Source organism: Mya arenaria, chromosome 3 (genome assembly GCF_026914265.1).
Source record: "Mya arenaria isolate MELC-2E11 chromosome 3, ASM2691426v1".
NCBI classification, from domain to species: Eukaryota; Metazoa; Mollusca; class Bivalvia; order Myida; family Myidae; genus Mya; species Mya arenaria.
Window position 1 is genome coordinate 49,396,194 of NC_069124.1, and position 13,974 is coordinate 49,410,167.

A 13,974-nucleotide genomic window follows, 5' to 3' on the forward strand; every position below is an offset into this window, starting at 1 on the left:
ATCTCTGAACTCTTGAAGGTATGGAACATCGTTCAAAGCATGATTATTCAAAGAACTGATGTACCCTATCATACTCCAGATCAACGTTCCAAACACAGGAAGTTCTTGCTCATTCGTTGCTTTATTAAATGTTCCAAACAGTGTATTCCAAACAGGGTCCAACATATTTCCCGGTCTTTCGTCAATGAATAAAATGTCAACATTCGATGGACTTAATTGTAGTTGTTTGGAAATATGAAATACATTCATTCATGCACACATTGTGTGGTAGAAGTTATGTGCTTCAATGCGTTTAAAGACAAATGGTGGTGGTGGAACAACAGCAGAACAAATTGCTTGTATGGTTCTGCCATCTAACTTCACTTGATCGCCTTCTTCAGTTGCAGTCTTCTCATACGGGAAACGGCTCATCCCGTCAGCATCCGAAATGTTTAAGCCAGACCTAAAGGTGATGTCGAGGCTGAACTCGCCAAGCGCACACGCCTATCTCTGACCTATAGCATTGAGCTTCGCAGCCGTCAGTATATGTGTGAGCTGATTGTTGTCAGTCAAGACATGGAAGTTGTGAACGGCCTGATAGTCGGCAAACTTTTCCGTGACGGCCCACTTCAAGGCGAGATATTCAAGCTTAAACATACTATAGTTCTCGGCCTTCATCAATGCCCTGCTCGAAGACTTCCCAGGCTCCTAGGGCCTTCGTCTATGCATCTGTATGCAATTCAAACGGGCATGAGAAGTTTGGAGATGCGAGGATGGCGTGGAAATGGGAGAATGTCTTTGACCTGGTTGAACACTGTCTGCTCCTGTTCAGTCCATTACCAGATCGGTAGCAAGGGACTACTTCCTTTCTTTGCCGGGGTGATGGGTACAAAAAAATGAGCACCACAGAACCATGAAACTCAAAACCAGAAAAGCTTGTCATTTATGCTCATATAAAGCGCGTGCAGGCCGGCAATCGAATTGTACATGTTTTGGGCGGTGTTTGACCTCCGTTAACCAATAAAAATCAATACGAAAACACCCGAGGTACATGTATTCTTTTGATCGGCACTTCAAAATGTGGATAGTTTTGTTAAAGCGTTAAAAATAGTTTCCCATTTGAAAGTAAAGTATGCTTCATTTATGTGCAAAACAGTATGTTGCGAAAACTTTTTGTCATTGAAACAGTTACTGCACTTGACAAATTCAGGATATATAGTTGAAACTAAATATTTATGGAATAAAAATTAAATTAATTAATCCGCATTTCACGCTACAATGAACTTGATGAAGACTTCAAGTGAACATTGGGCGCCTTTTTGTTTATTTGGACAAGGAAAAATAACAAATTATATTCCCAGTTTGGAAGCAGAGCAAATAAGTCTGATTGATTCTTGTAACAGTGAGTTTAACTGAGATGCATGATTTTTATCTTTTATTGAAAATTACATAATTATTTGAACTCTATTACTATACTAGGAACTTCATCTTTTATCGATCTTCGCGTTTTCCCCGATTTACGGAGAATTTGTACCAGAGCTCATTACAAAATCGTTACAGGAACATTCGTAACATTCGGCTTGAAAGAAATACTAAGACTGGTAAGATATAGTAGTTGTACGATACTGGTATTGAAGCGGTACGAAGTCTCCGACATTTCCGTTAATGCACACGCGTCTGACGCAATGTAAATTTTGCATTTTAACTTTATACTCTCAGATTTTTCTTTAAGAATACACATTATAATTCAATTGATTTATCGTTTGAAGTTTGAGATCATAAGTTGATACGGTTCAGTATCGATTTACTACGTTTGTTTTGGATAATAATCTGCTAAAAATGTTATTCCTGATCATCAGTAGTTGTAATAATTGTTAATGTCATGCCGACGGCCGCGGCCATTTTGAATATTCTGAACGATCTGCATTATGACACATTACACACAAAAACAAAAGAGAACTAAGTCTGACCTTTTTAAATATGTGGGTCACAATTCTCTACCTGAAGGATTGAATAAATTAGTGAATGAAACTTAAAATAAAAGAACAATTATTTGGCTAGTTGCCACTTCAATAGCATAGTCTCGGGCAACATATACATGTACGTCTTATTTTTGTATATCTATGTGTCTTAATGATCTCGTCAAAACAACTTAGTAACTGACATATATATTGCATATAAGGGCTTTAATGATTGTAATTGTTCGTAAGTATTGTGTGGTTGGTAGATTTACCGAAAGCACTCACCCTACGCAATCCTCCCACACACACAATATCTAGTACACTCAATGAGTAAGACCCACTTTTCATCCCCACTGCCGAATTTCGCTATCGCGGCCAACACAATAAATTTATAGATTCTGTGTTTCAAGGGGTTCAGAGAGTGATCAGTCGACCAAAGAAATGCAAATGCGCGTTCCTTGAAGAGGTTAGCTCTGCAAAACTCTGCGGACACTTGATAAGATTCTTCGCTTAAATTGATAAAATTGAATATAAATTTCAAATGATTTTGATGGCTACACTTAATAACTGTTATTAGTTTTCAGATCCAGTTCCGAGAAAATGTTCGATAGACTTTAAAACATTACCATTGCATGAAGTTAGCTTACCACAATAGATGCATTCTTATTCGTCAATGCATATCAGAACGAGACTTGCTTTGATTATATCATGACTGAATAATGGCAGTTTATTTTGATATAGTATAAACATTGATAATACATTACACCCGAAACATGTTGTATTATTATTCAAAGGTGTTTGCATATCACAATTGAAGGTGACTTGAGGTCAAAAATCCGTTAAAAGTTTACAGCACATGACGTGGCCTGCTTGCCTTGTTTTCTGTTGATTCCCCAAAATGTCACTAACTATATAAACCACTAATAATCATTTCATATATTTTTACGCTACGTTGTATAGATCACACGCATAGTAGTGATGTACCGGTGATCGATTTTAATGGCAAATTGATTGGTTAGACCTAAAATTGGCGACAATCGATTGTATTTTGTCATAATTGATCATCGATTTAACCGTTGAGTTGATTTTCATCTTTCCTCTCGTTATTTAAGTTTGGGTAATTTTCTCCTTTGAGTACATTTATTAATTCGGAACTGTTCAGTAATTGTTGTATACATTATGATCGAAAGCAACAACAACACTAAATAACTTTAAACAAATTCATGCCATAAGTATAGTTAAGGATTACGAGTAATTGTACAAGAATAAAACTACAATTAAGGTATTGTCAACAAACACTATCGATAATCGCTTATTTGTGTGGAACCGATTATCGATACTCAAACTGGAACGATTCTCAACACTGCACACGTATGACTGTATGAATATGTATGCATAGTGTATATGTATGATGCCCTCCACCCCCTTACATACAATAATATATATATATATATATATATATATATATATATATATATATATATATATATATATATATATATATATATATATATATATGTTAATGAAAATTTAAGTGTTTTCCGGTAATTACAGTAGCATTTGTGACCCTTTAATAACAATCCCTCTCATGTGTACTGTACTTATGAAAATAGGTTTTTAGTAACCATCGGCCCAGCATTGTGCATCTATTTATTTATACAATTCCTTAATACAACTTAATATTACTTTGTTATTGTTTTTAACAGTTCGGAGGGGGAGGGAAGAGGATGGTGACAGACCAGCTAGCCAAACTTGATCTGGTGTACGACATTATGCGGTATTTGTTTTAGTATTTCACAATAACATTATGGAAATGTATCCAAACAGTGGCATTGTGTGAGAAAGTTTTGTTCTTCAGCTTTAGGACAAGAAAAACATCTACTTTAACAATCATGGCAACAAAATAAAACAATAGTCCTATTTTAAAGAAGTATTACCAATCGCTCACCTCACCACATTCATTCATATTAAATCATTTATTCAGTGTTTTAAATTGAATTACTTCAAATATCTCAAAGCAAATTGGATAAGAAGTGTGCCGGTTTCTTTAAGATCATTGCCTTTTCCTACAATACACATAATAACATTTGAACATTCTGTTAAAACAGAAATGTATCATTTATTTTTAGCCGCCTGGTTGCTGAAGCTGCGGAGGAACTTTCAATGACAAAAATCTGTGCAGCTCAAAGAATGGTCCTGTCCGGAATTCCATATCGCCTCCGGAAAATGGAGAATGGTCTTTAAGTAAGAAGATATTCTAAGCATGTGCAGTTTTGACTCCTCCAAAATGCTTATGTGTAGTCAATTAGTGGGTGTTTACCTTGGAGTTGTTAAATATTATTTATCAAATTTATGACTACATATAGAGTTGTGTACGCCTCAAATAATTGTTTTCATTGATTTAAGGCCACACCAAATTGATATTTCGTTCCTCGGATTTACCGCTCCTATTTTTTTTAAAATGTAAGAATTTTTTTTTTATTTTTTTGTGCGCCTGCACCTCCATTTTGATCCCCAAACAATTTTTTTTCAGGTAATAATTTATTAAAAGGCTAAAAATAATCAAGTATAATTTTTCTACGCTAGTTTTCGTGTTTTTTTTAAGGGAAGTTACCGATGCGTAGTGTTTTTATATTGTATCTCGATCGGTTTAGCATTAGTTTCAATAGTCTGGTTCCCTGCTTACTGATATTTCATACAGTACGTCAGGCAAAGGCCAATAATGGCGGCGCCCAGTGGACCCTATAAGGTTACCATTTATTTTACTTTTGTTGATCAAGTTAATACAAGAAAGACCATTAATGCAAAGCATCAAAGGGCGCCGTTTAATAGTTTATGCACTTGTTATATGTTGAAAAACAAGGAATGTCAAGGCCAACAAGCATATTATGGTGTATTGAACCGCATCTATGAAATTCTCAAAATGTTTGTAGTTTTCTGCATGACAACATAGGCAAAAGCATTGAAATTGAAGATTTTCAAGTTGAACATTTCATTAGGGGTGGGGTACATTAATGAAAACGACAGAATTAGGGTGCTTGTGCACTGTACTTTTTGTCATTGCCACATACCCATATACCAAGTTTTATTTCAATACCATAAGTAGTTTTAAAGTAATGCTCTGGTCAAGAAAAAGCGGCAAAGGGCAATAATTATGTAATTAGCTTAAAACAGCTGTAGTCATTGTGCACCTCACTTCCTCTCGTTGTGCTAAATACCATTGAATGATGTTTAATGAAATTCCAAAAAAAGTAGTTTTCTAGTTACCCCGGCGAAAAAGGTTCATGAAGCTCATGAATTATTCATGAAATAGTTCATGAAAAGTTCATGAAGGACAAATGGCCGATTTATTCATGAAGTTCATGAACTAAAGGTTCATGAACTTCATGAACTTTTTAATGAAATGTTCATGAAGGAAAAATGGCCAATTTATTCATGAAGTTCATGAACTAAAGGTTCATGAAGTTCATTAAATAGTTCATGAAGGACAAATGGCCTATTTATTCATGAAGTTCATGAACTAAAGGTTCATGAACTTTTTAATAAAAAGTTCATGAAGGAGAAATGGCCAATTTATTCATGAAGTTCATGAACTAAAAGTCATTCAATTAAAGTTCTTGAACCAAATTTCAAGAACTTCATGAACTAAAAGTAACTGAACTAAGTGTTCATCATAAGTGGTCATTTTTCTTTCATGAACTTTTTGCAGCAAATTAATATTATGAATTTCATGAATATTCATCAACAAAATTTCACTATGATCACAGCAATTTACTCAATAATTGGACTATGAATGTTATACAATAAACATGTAGAAATGTGATGATCACAACTGTAATAGACTATTAGTGGATTGTAAGCAAATTAAACTTGACCATCACATAAATATTCTAATAAATGTACTTTCAATAGTTATGCAATTGAACACACATTAATTTATAATACTTATTCATTGTTTTTCATAATGGTTTAAGAAGTTATAATGAAACAAGACTAATCATTATAAAATATGACAGTTCTATGGTTTTGTCAAGAAGTCGCCCATTTATAACACTTCCACTTTTTATGACACATAACACTGTTGTGAGTATATACACCTAAGACCTTGCCAAATGATGTAATATCATTGTAGATGATGATAGTTCTTCTTTAGGGTAGAATGTGTGTAAGCTTCAAATTTATTTAATCACTGCGACTTGCCAAACTTTTTCTGACAGGATCTAGTTTGTGTAAAGCAGTCCCGCACTATACAGGAACAGTTTTTCACTTCTTCCCTAGTTAAGATAGTGTAACTTATATTTTTTAACAGTTTCGAAAATTTTATCTGTATCAATGTTGATTTCCACAGCAACTAACATGGAGTTGGTTGATTCTATACTGCAGTTCAGTAATATGTATCGCCCATGTCCTCCTTTTCTTTCTCAACCGGCAGTTGTCTTCCTCTATTTTAAGTCTGTTTTCCCTGAAAAATATATGACATTGAATTTAGCTTTTGATGATAAAAAGCAAGTTTAAAATACATAATTAAAGTCTTCTTCCTTTAAATAAGGCCAATTTTAAATTATTTTAACTCTAGAAGATTAAAGAATGGATGAGATTTTAAGCTGTTCACATTTAAGTTTCACTATGCAGTTGAAACAAAATTAGCTAGTATTAATTGTAGGTAGAGGACGATTCACATTTAAGCCTCAAAGTGATACCAATTGCAATCTACTGTCAAGTTCTTGAGTCATATGACAGTTAAGGGGCATTGCTCTAGTAATTGAATTGCTATGTTTGAGAGAAAAGGGTCCTCCCGGGAAAAACAATAAATGTATGACTTTGTATTAACACTCACTTCTGTCAAATATGTATTTGGTTCCATTGAAATCCACTATGACGTGTTCATGACAAAAAAAAAATTCATAACTTTTAAAATTATCTTAGCTTAAACCCTTACCAGTTACTCTAGTCAGTAGTGTCATGAACACGTGGGCATCTGCAGAAATTGTACAGCACACGTTGGTGGGTTGGGGCTCTGTATGGTGGCAACATGATCAGGGTTCAGGCGTACCGGTAACAGGAAAAGTTGACATCCTCACTTTCGCCACATCTATAGCTGAGTAACTGCATAATTGGTTGTGTTTTACTCGTCTCCATTGAGTCTGAAATGGACAATTTACTTTAGTATATATCATAAACAATTATATGTAAGACATGTTTTCTTCACCCAATCACCCAAGAACATTAAATGAATGCAGTCACATATCACAATTCTAAACTGTCACATATTTTCCCGACTTCTTTAAATTGTCTCTTTTCCGATCAAATGAAAGTATTACACAAGTAAACACATTTCAAAGTGATGGAGCGAAATGACAATAAGTTCTAATGATTTTTTGTAAGAAAAACATATAATTCATAATTTGAAAAATCAAATTGTCGATTGACATGCTCTTTCCAGAAATTACAATTTACAGTCAATTGATATTGTCTTTGAATAACGTTGTACATTTAGTAAGGAGTCAAAACCAATTTAGTTCAACAATAATTTACAAGTGATAGGTAAAAACTCACCAGTTTGCCATCCTGGTCATTTTAATGACCTACACAACGAAAGCTTCATCCATTATCGTCTGCAGAATGTACTTCCGGTTCAATTCAAAATGGCGGCTTATTGTTGTCATTCAGCTGTGTTTGCATTTTTTTTCAGTGTTAAAGACAACTAATGGATTTTGAATTACTCTGGAGGAAAGAAATCATAGCTATTAATTATCTTACCATCTATCAGCCAATGTGTAAATACATTTTCACGCTGTCTAATAGTGGAGATTAAAAACTACTGTTTGGAACATTGCCGTCACAAAGACTCAAGACATTTGTTTAAACAAATCGTAAGTCAATTTTGAAGTTTAAAAATCATATAAACGACTATGAATGCCTATCAATTATATATGTACAGCATGGTCACCATAACAAAAGTTGTATGGGAAAACTATTTCTTAAGAATCTTAACCAATAAATATTTCAGAACCAGTTGTTTCGGTTTAAGAGAAAATCTTCTTTTGTTTTTCAACACTTTGTTAAGAATATTCCTTCAGCCACAAATCTCAGATCATCTGTATACGAAGTTGATGAACAAGAAAGGTAAAAACATTTCACGTTCCCCTCTCAATCCCTGATGTACCCCTGCCCTGGGCGGGGCGTTGTTACAATTGTCTGACTGGTACATTAACAACTAGAAAAAATATTTTTAAATGCAAACTTGAATCTTATGTTGCAGTTCTGCTAAACTTTAATAAAATGTTCAGGAACTTGACAAACAAACTTTCAAAGTTCATGAACTTATTCAAAAGTTCATCAACTTCAAATGTGGTTCATGAACTTTCAGTTAACTGGTCAAGAGTTCATGAACTAATAAATTATCACAATAATAGTTCATGAACTTCAATACTTGGTTCATGAACTTCACAAAAATTCTTTCAAAGTTCATGAACTTATTTTGAAGTTCATGAACTTATTTGGACGTTCATGTACTTTTGGAATAGTTCATGAACCTTTTTCGCAGGGGTATGCCCCGGACAGGAAAAGATACAAAGGGAATAACTCTTGCAATACGCTGAAATAGAGTTAGAGTGTTCATGTACACTGCAGTTCTAATCATATAGGGGGAGGGGGCAACGTCACCATGCTGGAATGACAACTTGTAGGGAAGAATAAGTTACCTCATTCATCATGAAGAAGTGATATGAAATAACAATTCAACAATTTGTGTAGTACTTATAAATAAATAATAAACATTATCATTTCGTCCAAAAGTTGCAAACATAAATAGAACATACTTATTGAACTGTAAAGTTGCAAACATAAATAGAACATAATTATTGAACTGTTATATAAAAGTGAACATTGTTTACTAGATGAAATGCATTTATAACATAACATGCCTTGTTTTTAGCTGTTTAATAATACTAATGTTAACTTCTTCATTTACATAGTAAAGAAGAGTAGAAAATGGATGTTTTAGTTGATATTAACACAAAAACAGCATGTGTCTTATTGGACAATGGCATTTTTTTCAAATATGATAAAAAATAACGCATTCAAACTGAATATGTATCAGACTATGTATGAAGGAAATAATACTGCTTCTATTTTTCACAAAGGTTTTGAAATACAACAATGCACATATAAGCATAAATAGGCCAAATATGCAAAACAAATAATAGTAAACAATGTGTGAAAGTGATACTGAACACTTAAAATAATTTCTTTGTGCATTAAATGAATATATACCAGAAAAGCAATACTAAATCAAGTCCAAAATGTATAATAACATGAAGAACACCCCTTTATGAATATCTTCATAACAAATCAGAGTACATGTAAACAATAATCATTTATATCATTAGTATCAAATGTGTCCAGTTTAAAGTGTGTTTTCATTTGCATTAAATTACATTGTAATATATACCAGAAAAGCAATTATAAAAATCCTTAAATGTATAAGAAACTGAAGACAATAAAGAATAACACCCATTTATGAATATCTGCAAAACAAATCAGAGGTCACCTATATATAAAACAATAATCATTCGTATAATTAGTATCAAATGTGTCTAGTTTTGTGTGTCTGTTCATTATCTTTAAATGAGCATCTTTAAAGTGAAACTCTTGTTTGAAATCAATACATATAATTGTATATATAACACACATCAAATTGAGTGAAAAAACAATAACTACTTACTAAATAATGCATTTACTGAAATATCGTTTACTGATAACAAGCATGTCACCCTGTTTATAATAGCAGAATGCATGACAAATATTAAATGATCAATTGGTGATTGCTAAAAGATTTACTGTGGTCTACTATAGTATCACAAGGCAGAAATACCATGTTTAAGTTCATTCTGATTAGCAAATTGAACTCCTTCATTAGAAACATTGTTGTTGACATCTATCAACCCATTTTGAAAAATGAAAACAATAATATTAATTATCATAAGTCTTATTGGGGAGTAAGAGTGCATCTTTAAAAATAGTGTGTGTGTTTTTTCACTTAAATATGTAACAATTCAATTTGACAAATGAGACAAAAGTTAGGAAATAGAAGTAGTAATTGTACATAAACATCAACACAAATTGACAAAGCTCAATATAACAGGAAATCTATATTATGAAAACACAAATCCTTAAAGGCCATAATTATTTGAACTGAATTAAGGTATAAGTAATACACACTTTTATAAAGCTTTTACGGACAACATAGTTATTATCATGGTACACTATGGGACTTTTATCCAAATTTTGAAGATTTTTTACTGTTAATTAAAAATATTTTGTCTTTATTTGATTTTTTTCACATTATCAGAGATTATGAAATAAACACAACAGTTTCTGGTAAAATAAACTTCAGTTAACAGAAAAATTACGTTCAACCAAATATATTATTGATACACATGGAAAAAAATCATTTTGATTGATCTTGTGAGTCTTCGGAACAGAGCAGTATTTCGATGTTTGAAAATATATAGCAGTTTTATAAATTCATAAAAAATAGTTAATAATAAGACAACCTGCTGAAATCATTTAAATATTTTCTATGATGTCTAATGAACAATTCAAAAGACAATTTATGATAGTTTACCGTTCAGTTTTGAAGAAAATATACATAATGTCATGTAACTATACATTTTTATAACTAATAAAATGCATAAAAATCAACCTTTTTCTTGTAAAAAGCTCAATTGGACTTATTCATAAAATGTAATCATTCAAATAAATGAATTTTACTTATGATACTAACTCAGAATTCAGATTTAAAAACAATGAATGTACTTTTAAATTAAAATATGTAAAGAAACAAGAACACTAAGTAGGCGGTAATGCCCCTCCAAAAATGTCAGAGTGAGTTCTCAACTAATGTCTTTTTAATATTATAACATGTAAACAGTCTCTGCTGGTAATCGATGTCTATTTGTTTTATTTAGTCAATGGTATTCTAACATTTAGAACGTTTCACAATAATTCTTCACTCTTCAACATTTGAAGTTTGGTTTGTTCCCATGCGTTTGTACTTGTAGTGTCTGCACAGATGAAAATTACTCAATGCTGAGTCAATGCTGATTTAACAGGTCTTTACCCATCTAGAATGTTTAGTGCTGTAAAAGAAAAAAAGTACTTTCTAACTAATTTGTATAGATAATAATACTGCCATACATATACAAAATAAAATATAAACAGTTTAATATTTCTCAACATTATTTAAAAACAACAACAATAAGCTGATACATACATGTATATAATATAAAGAAAATTACTAAATTTATCAATAAAATTCATCATCACCACCACCATCACCACCACCACAACCACTGGATTATTGAAAACAGTGAGTTTATAAAACAACAAACACCAACTCAAATATGTTTTATATGAAATACTCACATCATCTCTATCAGATGTGGATAGACATGGATGTCAAATCTGTCTCAATGATCCAACAAAGTATTTAATGCAGGCTGGAATTCTTCATATAATAGTAATATTCAGTCCTTTTCCTGCCTGAAAGAAATTAGACTTCTAATTATCAACAAACAGAAACTACAACCGTAAAATACAAATGCACATGTATTAATTATACTTTCTGCACTAATATCCGTTTTAGCCAAGAGTAAGGGTTGGTAGGCACAAATGTGTAGATGTTGTGCATATAATTGATAATGATTCACAACAGTATGGCGTTCAACGAGACCTACACCAAGCAAATGAATGTCGCTTGTGTCCAAGCTGTTGTGGCTTCCAGCCCGAAACCATGTACATCTTACAGTTTTATTTTGAAAATATGCAGTTTGTAAACAAATAATGGGTATTTTTAAGTCTAATATTTTTCTAAGATAAAACAATCAAATAAAAGATTACATACTCATATCATATACATAAATGATGTACATAAGTACATTTAAAAATATGTACATAATGCGCAAGTCAATTGTAACCACGGTCCTCCAGGTCTGGGGATATGCCGCGGAAATAGGCTGTGTTTTTAACTTTCAGGTGGCCTCGCAGTGCCGGGTGAATATGATGTTTTGTCTTTGAGCCAGATATAGCAGGGAATATGCCTTACCTAGGCTCCCTGGGGTACGGGGCATATGGCGAGGATTTGACCATCAGTTCGTCCCCGCAGGACGAATATTTTACCCGGGGTTGGCTGGACAGAAAGTCAAAGTCCCAGCTATTCCTCGGACCTGGTGGGGCTTTGGTTACAATTGACTGGTGCATTATACCTGGTGGGGCTTTGGTTACAATTGACTGGTGCATTATAAGTACATGTAGATGTAAAGTATGTAACATGTATATTTATAGTACATGTAGAAATATTAAAACGCTGTCTTAACGTTTAGCAAATAAAAATGATTTAAGAATTCCAAAGAAATTAAAAAACAAACATTTTTGAACACATAAACTTACACAACTACTCAAGGATACTTACATGAATAGCCCTTTGATACGAATATCCCAATTCCATGCTGATTGTTGACATTAGTTTTTCGACAGAATATCTTCTCTTACGCGTATAATTCACTTATAATCCATGTTTTACTGTAATGACTCAAGTTGTTAGATGTATCGTAATCAACTGTCAGTGTGCACTTTTAGTGTTTACTTATTTTAAACGTATATTCATGACAAAACCGAGTTTCCAACTATTAATCGACGATGTAGAAATTCCATTATTGACCTATGAATAGCGGGGAAATACCTTCTGGTTCTAAAAATAGCAACATCCGGATATGTGTAGTGTTCTAAAAATAAAACAACTCGGGGGCAATCGTAATACAATTTTACTAATGTCACCTTCAACACATTAAAAAATAAAGTTAGGCGAACATTTAATCCAATATCGATTAAATTAAAGAAAACAGCTTACCTCATTGTTTATTAATGCAGTAAACATAACAAAACAACATAAAACATAAGTATTCCCATTCACATATAATTACCGGTCCACACATTTTACATTTCATTCGGAACTCCTCCGAATATTTACATTTCCGGCACATGATATTACAGTTAACCAATCGGAAAACGTAAACGAAACGGGAACAGTTATTAAACTTATTCGTCGTTCTTCAAATATAATGTTTTGAAGATAAATTGAAGATAATCTATTCAACCACAAATAGCATTTTAACCCCCATGCAATCGCCATCCATTTGCATTTTTTAATCATAATAAAATAACAGTAAAACCCAACTGTCAATCAACTTAAAAACCGCTCCTACCACTAACTAAAATAAATTCCCATTCCATAATAGGCGCGCTCTTCAGAGCGGCGCCAATAACAACGGCATTTGAGCACTATTTATATGTATAATATATTGGTACACTCGAGTTTCGGTGATCACTTGTCTGGAAAGAAATATTTTGACTTGAGTGAAGTAATTCAGACGTTGTGTATTTTCGGATGATTGTCAAGTGTAAATGAATGCCTTATATGACTTCACTTTCTGTTATTATGACTGATGATTAAAATGAGAATTTTAAATGAATAGTGGAACAAGTAAATTAAAATATAATTTCATCACTGTATTTATTGCGTGATTTGTTTGGTTGCATAAAGATTAAATGTTTTATGTTTCAGATTTCCCAGTTCTGATGTTGGAAGAAGTTTGCTGTTCAATGACTTACATCACCTGATTTAAACATTCTTATTGACAAGTGTGTCAGTTTATTTCCATTTGTCGTAAGAGTTTTCTTTCTGGGTGTGTATGCTTTCACCATAGATACAGAATATAAAGCTCGCCAAACATGTTTGAACTTTCAACCTACATAAAGTTGAAAATGGATGTCACAGTGCAGAAAGAATTAAAAAGACGAAATTGTGACTAGTTATGCACCCCCCCCCCCCCCCCAACCACCATGTCGGGAATAGCGGGGTTTGACTTTCGGTCCAGCCAACCCCGGGTAAAATGCCTGCCCTTGGGGGACAAACTGATGGTAAAATCCCCGTGGTTACAATTGACTGGTGCATAAGTTCTCAGCTCAATTA

The 13,974-nt window shown here is 33.0% G+C and overlaps 1 long non-coding RNA gene across 1 annotated transcript; it reads right to left on the bottom strand.

Moving 5' to 3' along the window:
• Window positions 1–10,392: 10,392 nt before the first annotated feature.
• Window positions 10,393–12,723, bottom strand: LOC128229042 (uncharacterized). Its single transcript, XR_008260023.1, has 3 exons — window positions 12,415–12,723; window positions 11,370–11,486; window positions 10,393–11,083 (listed from the first exon to the last, which is right to left on the bottom strand). It is a non-coding gene; the product is annotated as an uncharacterized LOC128229042 (long non-coding RNA).
• Between the last annotated feature and the right edge of the window lie 1,251 nt (window positions 12,724–13,974).